Here is a 13,805-nt window from a genome sequence, read left to right as displayed (position 1 = left end):
GAAAAAGCAAAAAAAAAAAAAAAAGAGTCAGGCTCAATTCTGTTGTTCCAGGATGTTGTCTTTAAGACAAATATATTTTGGTGTCATGTAAATACAAGCACCATCTGTCGTGTGCGTGCTATCTGTCTGATCCACTTATTCTATCTGATGCAAAAATAACCGCCGTCAGCTATTCAACAGACAAAACAAGCAGAGCAGCACTTTTCCACGGGTTGTTATGAACTACAGGCATAGCTTTGGCTTTTCCACAGTAATCCCCAACTCTTAACTTGCAACGCCCCTGGGTATTTCCAGTCACTGTAAGGGATTTTGAAAAATTCTTTAAAATTCTCAAAACCAAGTAAGTGTCAATGTACTTTAAGAAATAAAGAGGCTCTGCACCATACTTCTCAGAAGGCTGGAGAAGGAAGTATGGTGAAGGCCAGCAATGGTGAGAATGTCAACAACGAGCACAAGGAGGAGAGGGGCACCTGGGTGGCTCAGTCGGTTGAGTGTCCGACTTCGACTGAGGTCATGATCTCGCAGTCTGAGGGTTTGAGCCTGCGTCGGGCTCTGTGCTGACAGCTCGGAGCCTGAAGCCTGTTTCAGATTCTGTGTCTCCCTCTCTCTCTCTGATCCTCCCCCGCTCGTGCTTTCTCTCTCTCTCAGAAATAAATAAAAACATTAAAAAAAAAAAAAAGGAGGAGGGTGGGTCTGCTTTCTGTTTCTTCATTTAAGTGGCCCTCCCTCCCCCCAAGAAACAGATTAATATGTCATTCTTTCTTGTAAACAGGCATGAAGACCTTGATGTGGATATGAGAGTTTATAAGAAAAAATATCCTCAAAAGTCTACAAAGATTTCTGGGTAAAAGGTTGAAGAATATGAAGCTAATTTTGTTTGGAGAAAGGAAAGCTAAAAATCAAGGTTGTTTGTTATATTCAGGAGTGACAAATAAGCACCATTTATGCCTCTACTTCCGTCTCCCTTACCTGTGGCAGACACCATTCAATTATCACAAAACTTTAGCACTGATCCAGAACTGAGCCTCTGAATCCTTCTCAACATAACTCTCCAGGGAAGCACACGAAATCTTCTGGCCATATCCCTGGTATGGAGCAGGCTAACAATCAGCATGTTGACATATACTGTTATAGCGTGAAGGACAAACAGGACAGTAGAGTCAGTACCCAGACCCTATCTCTATCCCCTCTCCTTTCCATTGCCTTTCATCCTCTAATTTTCTTTCTTCATCATTTCTACACAAACACATCCATTTCAAATTGTTCTAAATTTGTGTTCATTTTTATCACTGGGAATCCACCCACCTACCCTCTCTCTCAAAGGTGTCCAACAACTAAAGTGACATTTGTAAGAAATGGCTTCATCCTGGGAGTCTGAGGACCTACTTTGAATCCAGCACATTGCAGCTCTCTGGCTCTGGGTGAGTCCATTGGCTCACCTATACAAAGAAGATATTTGCAGTGTTTCTTCATATGGCTATTATGAATACCAAATGAAATAATATAAAAAACCTCACACAGTACCTGGAACAAATAGACACTCAATAAATGTTAGTCTAATCTGAGGAAACATTAGGTGCATATATATCAAGACAAATTTTCCATCAGAGTTTAAGTACTCTGATCCACCATGATACTGACATTAAACACTTTCCCTTGAAATCTAGAGTCAGCTGCGGCCTCTCTATCCCTTAAGATTTAGGCAAAATTAACGTGAGCAATAGTCTCTGGAAACCCAAAGCCCTTCCCATAATTTCCATGGATTCCAGGGGGCTCATGTTCTCAGGACCTCCTATCCCTCCTGGTCTCCTATGACCTCACACATAGATTCTGCTCAAAATTTCTACAGCTAAGAATCAAGTTTATATAGCCACTCTGGAAAACAGTATGGAATTTCCTCAAAATGTTAAAAATAGAACTCCCTATGACCTGGGAATTGCAATACTAGGTATTTATCCAAAGGATACAAAAATGCTGATTTGAAGAGGTACATATACCCCAATGTTTATAGCAGCACTATAGATAATAGCCAAATTATGGGAAGATCCCAAATGTCCATCAACTAACAAATGGATAAAGAAGATGTGGTGTGTGTGTGTACATTCATATATACATATATATATATGAATATTACTTGGCAATGAAAAAGAATGAAATATGTGTTCATTGCAAATGAATTCATTTGCAATAACATGGATGGAACTAGAGTGTATTACACTAAGTAAAATACGACAGAGAAAGACAAATATATGATTTCACTCATAAGTGGAATTTAAGAAACAAACAGAAGAGCATAGGAGAAAAGAATCAAACCAAGATTTAAAAAGAAGAGAGGGAGGAAAACCATAAGAGACTCTTAAATACAGAGAACAAACTGAGAGTACTGGAGGCGTGTTGGGTGGGAGAATGGGCTAAATGGGTGATGGGCATTAAGGAGGGCACTTTTTGGGATGAGCACTGGGTGTTATATGTAAGTGATGAGTCACTAAATTCTACTCCTGAAATCATTATTACATTACGTGTTAACTAACTTGGATTTTAAAAATGTTTAAATAATAAATTAATTAAATAAAATAAGAAACAACTTAGCTCCCTTCTCGTGTGTGTGAGAGAGAGAGGGAGGGAGGGAGGGAGAGAGAGAGAGAGAGAGAGTGAGAGAGAGAGAGAGAGAGAGAATGCCCAAAGAAAAGCTTTTGGAAACAGAAAAGCCCTGTCTCTTCTAGTTTGTCATTGACACTGGCTGTAGCCCCATATATATGGTTATCCATTTCCAACATCTGTGTGCTGAGGGCCATCACCCTACCCATCCTACAGTACAGGACATAAAGCAACCTCTTACCAAAAGTCCACAATGCACACTCATACCTTTTTTAGCCATGAAAGCTGTGAAAGTGCAGAATGACCCCAATGTGGTAGTTCAGCCAGACTGAGCTTTTTGATTTTTTTTAGATTTCTCAGATATAGACTGAGAAAATTGGAACCACTATGTTCCCCACACCCACCTACCTGCAACTTGCACAGAGCTTGAACCTCCTTGAAATGCACTCTCTTTTGAGATGAAAGGATTATATTCCCATCCATCCAGCCCCATGACCTCATGAATATTCTTTGTTCCACATACTTTTCTTGAATCATGCCATTCCCCCATCAATAAATGAAGACTTTCCCTCTCCTTGAAATTAGGGAAGCCATTATGACCATCTCGGTAATAGAATATCCAGCAGAAGTGACACTACATGACTTCTAAGACAAGGTCAAATAAGGCCATATGCTTCTTTCTGGCTCTCTCTATCCAGGATTCTCAATCTTAGAATCCAGCCACCATGTTGTAAGGAAGCTCAGACTACTTGGAGAGACCATATATAGGTGTTCTGGCCAACAGACCCAGCTAAGATCCTAGTCAATAGCCAGCAGCAGCAGCCAGACACATAAGTAAGTGAGGCTTCAGATGATCCCAGCCCATTTCTTCAAGATACCCCAACTGATTCCAAGTGGAGAAGAAAAAAGCTATTCCCGCCAAACTTTGTCCCAGTTGCAGATTCATGAGCAAAATAAATGTTGTCCTTCTTTTAAGCCATTCAGTTTTAGAATAGTTTATTTTGCAGCATTAGATGACTAGACCAAACATGCCTATCAATTACTAGAGATTAAATAAATATTGATAGTCCACACTTCAATACCAATTAGTTAGTCACTGACCAATCCTGGGAGTTAGAAGGAAGCACTGTGATACCAGAACATATCTCAGCCCGAGAGAGGGCAAGAAGGCGGAGAAGTAAGNTACGGGGAGTTTACACGCCCAAAAGAGCGAGGAGCAGCGCTTGCTTTCAGAAGGGACTGGAGCAACGTCACTCTCCTCCCCGCAACTGCCAAGTCAGAGCTCCCGCCTGAGGCATTGGATCACGCCACGCCTATCCCTGCCTGAGAGCTGCCCTCCTACCTNTTTGACAATAAACTATTTGTAAAAAAAAAAAAAAAAAAAAAAGAACATATCCCAGCCCTAGAAATACAAGGACCAGAACCTCACCTTCTCGTTCTCTATTCTATGCTAACTGGGATCAACTCTTTTTTTTTTTTTAATGTTTATTGTTTTCTGAGGGAGAGAGAGGCAGCATGAACAGGGGAAGGTCAGAGAGAGAGGGAGACACAGAATCTGAAACAGGCTCCAGGCTCCAAGCTAGCTGTCCGCACAAAGCCCAACACGGGGCTCAAACCCACGAACTCCTCGCTGGCTGCGCTCCCTCCCGGCACCCGGCTTCTCCAGCCACCAACCTACGGCTGCGGCCGCCCACCCCTTACCCGGCAGCACCATGACAGATCAGGCCTTTGTGACACTGACCACAAACGATGCCTATGCCAAAGGAGCCTTGTTCCTGGGCTCGTCTCTGAAAGAGCACAGGACTATCAGGAAGCTGGCCGTGCTTGCCACCCCGCAGGTCTCAGACTCCATGAGAAAAATTTTAGAGACCATCTTCGATGAAGTTATCACCGTAGATGTCTTAGACAGTGGCGATTCTGCTCAACTAACTTTAATGAGGAGGCCTGAGTTGGGTGTCACGATAACTAAACTCCACTGCTGGTCACTTACACAGTATTCAAGATGTGTGTTCATGGATGCAGATACTCTGGTCCTAGCAAATATTGATGATCTTTTTGAGAGAGAAGGAGATGTCCGCAGCACCAGACCCAGGGTGGCCTGGCTGCTTCAATTCTGGAGTCTTTGTTTATCAGCCTTACGTTGAAACCTACGATCAGATGTTACACCTTGCTTCTGAGCAGGGCAGCTTCGATGGTGGGGACCAGGGTTTACTGAACACATTTTTTAGCAGCTGGGCAACAACAGATATCAGAAAACACCTGCCATTTATTTACAACCTAAGCAGCATTTCTATATACTCCTACCTCCCAGCACTTAAAGCATTTGGTGCAAATGCAGAAGTTGTGCATTTCCTGGGGCGAATCAAACCATGGAATTATACTTACAATCCTAAAACAAAGCCCTAAAACAAAAAGTGTCAAAAGCGAGTCCCATGATCTCACCATGACTCATCCAGAGTTTCTCAGCCTATGGTGGGACATCTTCACCACCAACGTTTTACCTCTGCTTCAACAATTTGGCCTTGTCAAAGACCCCCACTCGTACTTAAATGTGGAAGGTGTCTCAGGAGCCATATCACATCTGTCCCTTGGGGAGATCCCGGCCACAGCACAGCCTTTTTGTGTCCTCAGAAGAACGGAAGGAGCGGTGGGAACGGGGCCAGGCCGATTACATGGGAGCAGATTCCTTTGACAACATCAAGAGGAAACTTGACACTTACCTCCAGTAAAAACGCTGCCATTTTCCCATGGACACATCCATTTCACAGGCACTTGTTTCGGATACTTAGTATCTAGAGCTGGGTTAAGAAAGGTCTGTTACAGTTGCTAGAAGCTTTGCTAATATTAAAATGCATCAGATGAGGGGATTTTGCAGGACAATGGGTGAGAACGGGGCAAAAGTTGTGAAATAGCAGTTCAGCTATGTGGACAGCGTTATGCTTTTTAACCCTAGGCTTATTCGGCATATGGGTCAGAAATTCTTAATTTTGCTGACTGCTAACACAGGTGGTAAGGGAAACTCAAACTATTAAAATGGCTGTATCGACTCTAAAAAAAAAAGCCGTGCCAAGGCAGGCTCTCAGTCGGTCTCCCTGAGAATGGGACGGGGTATCTATCTCTTGCTTGCTTGTTGTACCTTTGACTAGACCCGCATTTTAGAATTTCCCAGAGGCCACCAGAGCGACTGTAATCATGCTTTCAGGCAAAGACAGCCTAGAACACTGCTGAGTGACTCATAAACCTATCAACAGATGGCGTTAACCCATTTTATTTTCTAATTGTAGTGTCTGAAGTCACCAGTTTCCTGTGTACAGTTTACAGCATGCGAAAACACTTGTGTTCCGTTCTGTGTATCTGCAAACGGCCGCGTGTTCTCTGATGGTTACCTGCAGCGGCACCCTGTATGAAATAAAGACTTATTGCCATTAAAAAAAAAAAAAAAGGCATCCTGAGCCGAAGTCGGATGGTTAACCGCTTAACCGACTGAGCCACCCAGGTGCCCTCTGGGATCAACTCTTAAAAGCCAGATAAGAGTGGTTCCAATGTCTTCCCTAAGATTTTTGTGAAGTTCCATACAACTTTCTTTTTCATAGGCTCCTGCTCTGTGCTTCTGTTTTTGCTGAATAGTTCTGTAAGCAGGTCTTCTCTCTGAAGTTAATAGAAGTTAACCGCTTACTCTGATCTTTACAAAAAAAACAGTCACATAAGTCTTGGTCTGTGAATCAGACATTACTATGTGTTTGGGCAAACTAAACTGATTTATACAGCAGAACTAGAAATTAAATTTCAGACAGCCTTATATCTTTCAGGCACCCATTCAGGCCAACTCAGGCCATACAGAGACCTGAATCTCTCCAGATTCAGAACTCTCTCTCTCCACTCTCACCTCTAACATGTTTCACCCCTCACTGCCTTTCTCCCCTACCGCCACCAGGAATTCCATGTCCAAACATTGTACTTTTCTTTCTTTTGGGTAGGTCAGTAGCTCTCAAACTTGACCATGTAACAGAATCAACTGGAGAGCTTGTAAAACACAGATTGCTGGGCCTTATCTTAGAATTCCTGATTTAGTAGGTCTGGAATAGGGCCTGAGAAGTCTTATTTATAACAAGTTGTCAAGTGATGTTGATGCTGCTAGTTTGGGGATGACATTTTGAGAAGCAGTGGTATAGATTACACTTCCTTCCAGCCCTACCAGGTCTACCCCAAGTCTCCCTTTGCTCATCAGCTGATTAGAAAAAAAGCATACACCCAGTTAGCTGCCCAAACTATACTTGAAAGTATCCAGAAATCACTTCTGCTGCAGAAGGCAGTTCTGGTCTTAATTATAGTAATTTTCCCCTCTAATTTGTTAGACAAACAATATAAGTTAGTCACACTGGTTTAGACCTGGCCTTACCAGTCACTAGTTGTATAACCTTGGCCATGTTATTTAACATCTCTGAGCCTGATTTCATCATATGTAAAATTATAAATAATAATGCCTACTGCTTACAGCTGTACAAGTACTAATGGAGATAATGCATGTAAAGTACTAACTAGTTTCTGGGTATTAAAAAAAATACTCCCTACATCTTAGTTATTTCCCATTTGTTCCACAAACCTTGACCAAGCCCCTGGAGTATTTCAGGTACTCTGTTGGGCACTGGAATGAGTAATGAAGCCACATAATAAGAGAAGCGAAGGACAGTAAACAAACACAGGTTGTCAGGTTTATGCTATAGATGAGCCTTGAAGCCCTCCCATAATTCAAGACTAATTCCTCTTAGAAATAAAAGTTAAATGGGGAATGTATCGTAAATAGACATAAATCTACAAACATTGTAGAATAATGTGTACTAATGCAGCTTTTTATTTTCTTAGCATTAGCTCTAATATTTTGCAGAGCGCTTGTTCTTACATTAATAGCATATCATGGCAGTTGTGAGACTTCCTCATAGTATTTTATCACTTCTAACTTCTATTTCAAAGTTATTGATCTTTCTGGTGTGTTTTTCATCACTTGTACAAACATCACCTAATGAATGCTTAGATGACTTCGCTAAATTATAACAGCTGAATGTTAAAACAACAGAACAGCCACCAAAAATTATTCACAGAAGTTCAAGTGCTTGAAAACAACAGAAGGGCCACAAAATGCAGCTGCCACAGATCAGCTACAGTGGCACCATGATATGACAGCAACATAAACCCATTTTCCTCTTCATGGGTCCTCCAGGTCTGTGATAATCACTTTGTTTTTTGTTTGCTTTTTTTTTTTCTGTGTGACAATTATTTTATTTTTTAAATTCCAGTATAGTTAACATACTATGTTAAATTATTGCCAGGTATACAATATAGTGATTCAGCAATTCTATATGTTACTCAGTGCTCATCAAGATAAATGTACTTTAAATCCTCTACCCCTATTTCTCCCATTCCCCAACCCACCTCCCCTCTGGTAACCATCAGTTCTCCATAGTTAAGAGTCTGTTTCTTGGTTTGTCCCTTTTTCCCATTGTTCAATTGTTTTGTTTCATAAATTCCATATGTGAATGAAATTATGTGGCATTTGCTTTTTGCTAACTAACTTACTTTGCCTCACGTCATACTCTTTAGCTCCATCCATGTCATTGCAAATGGCAAGATTTCATTCACACTTAGGGCTGCATAATATTTCATTATGTGTATATTACATGCACACACAAACACTACCTCGTCTTTATCTATTCATATATCAGTGGACTCTTGGGCTGCTTCCATAGTTTGGCTATTGTAAATAATGCTGCATTAAACAAAGGGGTGTGTGTATCCTTTTAAATTAGTGTTTTCGGATTTTTGGGGTAAATATCCAGTTGTGCAATTACTAGATCATACGGTAATTCTATTTTTAATTTTTTATGGTACCTCCATACTGTTTTCTATAGCAGCTTTGTACTCCCATTAATACTGCATGAGGGTTCCATTTTTTCTCCACATCCTTGCTAACACTTGCTGCTTCTTTCAGCCATTCTGACTAGTGTGAGGTGATATTTCATTATGGTTTTAATTTACATTCCCCTGATGATGAATGACGTTGAGCATCTTTTCATGTGTTTCTTGGTCATCTGCATGTCTGCTTTGAAGAAGTGTCTGTTCTTGTCTTCTGCCCACTTTTATTTGGATTATTTGTTTTCTGGGTGTTGAGTTATACAAGTTCTTTATGTATTTCGGACACTAACCTCTTATCAGATATGTCATTTGCAAATATCTTCTCCCATTCAGTAATTTGTCTTTTAGTTTGGGTGATTATTTCTCTTGCTCTGCAGAACCTTTTTACTTTCACGTAGTCCCAATGGTTTATTTTTGCTTTTGTTTCCTTTGCCTCAGGAGACATATCTAGAAAAATGTTGCCAATGTCAGAAAAATTATTGCCTGTTCTCTCTTCTAGGATTTTTATGGTTTCAGGTATCACATTTAAGCCCTTAATCCATTTTGAATTTATATTGTATATGGTATAAGAAAGTGGTCCAGTTTCATTCTTTTGCATATTGCTGTTCGGTTTTCCCAACACCATTTATTGAAGACTATCTTTTTCCGATTTCATATTCTTTCCTGCTTTGCTGAAGATTAATTGACCATGTAATCATGGGTTCATGTCTGGATTTTCTATTCTGTTCTATTGACCTATGCCTATTTTTGTACCAGTACCATACTGTTTTGATCACTACGGCTTTGTAATATAACTTGAAGTAGGGACTTGAAATACCTCCAGCTTTGCTTTTCTTTTAAGGTTGCTTTGGCTATTCGAGGTTCTTTGCAGTTCCATACAAATTTGTTCCAGCTCTGAAAAATGTTGGTGGTATTTGATAGGGACTGCATTAAATGTGTAGATTGCTTTGGGTAGTATAGACATTTTAACAGTATTTGTTCTTTCAACCCATGAGCATGGAAAGTTTTTCCATTTCTTTATGTCATCTTCAATTTCTTTCATCAGTGTTTTATAGTTTTCAGAGTACAGGCCTTTCATCTCTTTGGTTAAGTGTATTCCTAGGTATCTTACGGATTTTGATGCAATTGTAAACGGGACTGATTCCTTAATTTCTCTTTCTGCTACTTCATTATTAGGGTATAGAAATGCAACCAGTTTCTGTATGTTGATTTTGTATCCTATGACTTTACTGAATTTGTGTATCAGTTATAGCAATTTTTGGTGGAGTCATTCAGTATTTCTATATATAGTATCATGTCATCTGCACATGGTGAAAGTTTGACTTCTTCCTTACCAATTTGGTTGCTTTTTATTTCTTTTTGTTGACTGCTGTGACTAGGACTTTCAGTACTATGTTGAATAAAAGTGGTGAGAGTGTACATCCTTGTCTTGTTCCTGACCTTAAGGGAAAAGCTCTATTTTTCACCACTGAATATGATGTTCACTGTGGGTTTTCATACATGGCCTTTATTATGTTGAGGTATATTCCCTCTAAACTACTTTGTTAAAGGTTTTTATCATAAATGAATGTTGTACTTAAAATGCTTTTTCTGCATCTATTGAAATGATCATATGATTTTTATCCTTTATTTTATTGATGTGATGTATTATGTTGACTGAATTTGTTTGTACTAAACCACTTGCAACCCAGGAATAATTCCCACTTGGTTGTGGTAATTTTTTTAATGTACTATTGAATTCAGCTTGCTAATATTTGTTGAGGATTTTTGCATCTCTGTTCATCAGAGAAACTGGCCTGTAGTTTTCTTTTCTGCAATGTCTTTATCTGGTTTTGGTATCAGGATAATGGTGGCCTCATATAATGAATCTGGAAGCTTTCCTTCTTCTTCTTCTATTTTTTGGAATAGTCTGAAAAGAATGGGTATCAAATCTGCTTTAAATCTTTGGTAGAATTTACCTGTGAAACTGTCTGGTCCTGGACTTTTGTGTGTTTGGAGTTGTTTGATTGCTGATTCAATTTCATCGCTGGTAATCAGTCTATTCAAATGTTCTATTTCTTCGTGATTCGGCTTTGGAAGGTTATATATTTCTAGGTATTTATTCACTGTTATGTTGTCCAATTTGTTGGCATATAATTTTTCATAATATGTTCTTATAATCCTTTGTATTTCTGTTGTGTTAATTATTATTTCTTCTCTTTCATTTCTAATTTTGAGTCCTCTTTCTCTCTCTTTCTATTTTGATGAATCTAGCTAAAAGTTTATCAATTTCATTGTTCTTTTCAAAGAACCAATTCCTATTTTCACTGATCTGTTCTATTGTTTTTTCAGTTTCTGTTTTTATTTCTGCTCTAATCTGTATTATTATTTCCTTCCCTTTACCATTTTGGGGTTTTGTCTGTTCTTTCTATGATAGGTACTTTGGTTTCAGTTGTTGCTGCTTTTCATTTAGGGGGAGTTGTACTCCTTTACACTTTGTACATAAAGTGAAAATTAGTGTTTCTCTGTTGCACTGTTTGAAGTTTGTCATTCAAATTCCCATGAAATGTATATGCCCTTAATCACAATGGCCTGACAAAGATGGCCAGGAGTGCTGAGATCACTCTGGTGTGATCTGCTCCCAGCATGGGCAGTGCCATCTTCTGTTCCTGCAGCTGCTCTTTCTCTTCCAGGTGGGCTTGCCTCTGCTGTCTCGGTGTGCTCTCAACAGACAAGCAAGCTAAATAAAAGCAATAATCCCACAAGGCACACTGTGCCATAGGCTGCAGTCTGGAGCCAGCTTCTTGCTTCTGATGGTGAAAGCAATCAATCCCCAGGAATTCGTGGAAATTAGAGAGAAATGTGTATTCTTCTAAACACTTGACTATAATAAAAGTATTAAAAAATCGCTAACCCCTTTCTAGTTTAAATATAGCCAGCTTGACTTACTTTTTAAAAGAATGAAATCTCTGATCATATTTTGAATGGAAGTTTAGGATTATGATACAGAATACTGTCAATTATTTAGTAACTAAAATTAGAATAAAGCAGGCAGGATTCTGGATGTTACATTTTAGGGAAGTTAGCATCTGTCTTTCCATTGATGTTGTACATTTTTATTATTTTTTTAAGTTTATTTACTTATTTTGAGATAGAGAAAGAGTGGTAGGAGGGAGGGAGAGAGAAAATCCCAAGCAGGCTCCATGCTGTGGGTGTAAAGACTGACACAGGGCTCAATCTCACCTACTGTTAAACCACGACCTGAGCCAATATCAGTAATCAAATGCTTAACTGACTGAGCCACCCAGATGCACCTGTATGTTTTTCTTTAGTAGCAGTATTTCAAATAGAAGGAAAATACTTCTAATATTATGTAATACTAACATATTTCAAGCTATAGGAGAAAGAAAGGTACTTACTAATAATCCTGATTGTTGAAGATGTATAGTATGGATCTAACACTGAGTGATTCCTGAGGTCCTAGACTTTTGGGAGTCTCTGATATCCAACTAAGGATATTTAAAAAGAGTGTGTAGCAGAATAACTAGTGAGCTACTAATCTGTTCTCATTGTATCTTTCTTTCCCCATTCCACAAAGACTATTTTCATGTTCTTTTGTCTCAGGGGTATTTGTGTTACAGGCCAGAAAGCTGAAGTTACCTGAAAAGCCCCTCTTCCTAGCTCTTGTTCTGAAAGCCAAAACTCTTTGAAGAGATTATGCTCCCTCACTTGATGGGGGTGAGGGTAAAAAAGTTGTTCCTGGGGGCGGGGCAGGGAGGGAGGTTGATAAATCAGCCAAAGAACCCACTAATGATTGGGGCCAGGACTGGGTGCTCCCTGAGAACATTCTTTTTTAAAAGTCGTATCTTTTCAAGTTTTTTCTTTAGTTAATAGGTTGACAGGATTGCTATGAAGAAAGTGATGAAAAGATATTTTAATTTTAATAAACATGTAAACTATTACATAAAAATGTTAATGGTCAGACCCAGGGAGAAATCAGTCTTAGGGAGGAGCCTTTCCAATCTGTATGATCCTTTCCCCCCACAGACAGCGGAGGCAAAGGCCTCCCCTGGATGTAAGGAGTGGAGCTAAGACCCTCAGCCCTGACACAGGGCCCTGGTGTTAGAACTGGCCTTGCCTCCTGATAGAGCTAAAAGAGGCTGTCCAGGATTGTGGTGTTTCTATGAAGAACACTCTCAACTGAGTGTCGCACAGGAGCAGCTGAGACCACTGCCTTCAAGAAAACCCAAGGGCTTGAACAATGAGCACTTCTTTTTTATTTTCCTTCCTTAAATAGTTTATTGTCAAGTTGGTTTACATATAACACCCAGTGCTCATCCCAACAAGTGCCCTCCTCCATGCCCATCACCCCCCTTTCCCCTCTCCCCCACCCCCCTCAGCCCTCAGTTGGTTCTCGGCATTCAAGAGTCTCTCATAGTTTGCCTCCCTCCCTCTCCCCAACTATTTTTCCCCTTCTCCTCCTGCATCATGGATCAAGAAGACATGGTTTATCTATACAATGGACTACTACATGGCAATGAGAAAGAATGAAATCTGGCCATTTGTAGCAACATGGATGGAACTTGAGGGTGTTATGCTGAGCGAAATAAGTCAGGCAGAGAAGGACAGATACCATATGTTTGCACATATAGGTGGATTAGGAGGAAGTTAACAGAGGACAATGAGGATTTCAGTAGCAATCAGGGCACTGACATCAAAACCTCCTCCCCATTTATTCTGGACTGGCCAAGACCTCCTCCCACTGTGAAACCTGGCAGCCTAGCAGAAACACATGCACATTTTATAGCTATCTCCTTATGAGGCATCCTGTATGATTAACCCTGGCTATCTTTCTTAAAAAGGGATTGAGGCCCTTATTACAGAATCTTAATATATCAAAAATGGTAAAACTAATTAATACTAGACAAAAGGCCACGGGCAAGCACAGTTTATAAATGTCAGCTGTATCAAGTATTGGTGATGGACTTTATTCTTAGGAACATTTAAACTATATTATTAAATGATTACTTTGAGAACATTTGATGGTTACTCACTCCTTAAGTATTTAGAGGAGCTCCCTATGTGCCAACACACAAAATATTAATCCTTAAGGTATGAAAAAAAAAAATTGTTCCTACCCTCAAGGAGTACCCCATTTCGTCTGGGAATAAGATGAACCTAGAAAATGCTTTACAGAGGTATGCTATTTTTCTATGGCAGCCTTACTGGTAGCAAAATGGCCAAAGATGGACCAAATCACTGACTTTTGGGGACTATATGTGAATTTCTGGATTTTATTCAAACAATAATGGAAGAAT

General features: G+C 39.8%; 1 pseudogene; it reads left to right on the top strand.

The window, feature by feature from the left end:
- Positions 1 to 4,227: 4,227 nt before the first annotated feature.
- LOC144225436 (glycogenin-1 pseudogene) lies at positions 4,228 to 5,362 on the top strand (annotated as a pseudogene).
- Positions 5,363 to 13,805: the final 8,443 nt, after the last annotated feature.

This window comes from Crocuta crocuta, unplaced genomic scaffold, assembly GCF_008692635.1.
Source record: "Crocuta crocuta isolate KB4526 unplaced genomic scaffold, BGI_CrCroc_1.0 scaffold337, whole genome shotgun sequence".
Lineage (NCBI taxonomy): Eukaryota > Metazoa > Chordata > Mammalia > Carnivora > Hyaenidae > Crocuta > Crocuta crocuta.
The sequence above is the reverse complement of the archived record's forward strand: the minus strand, read 5'-3'. Positions and strand labels throughout refer to the sequence as shown.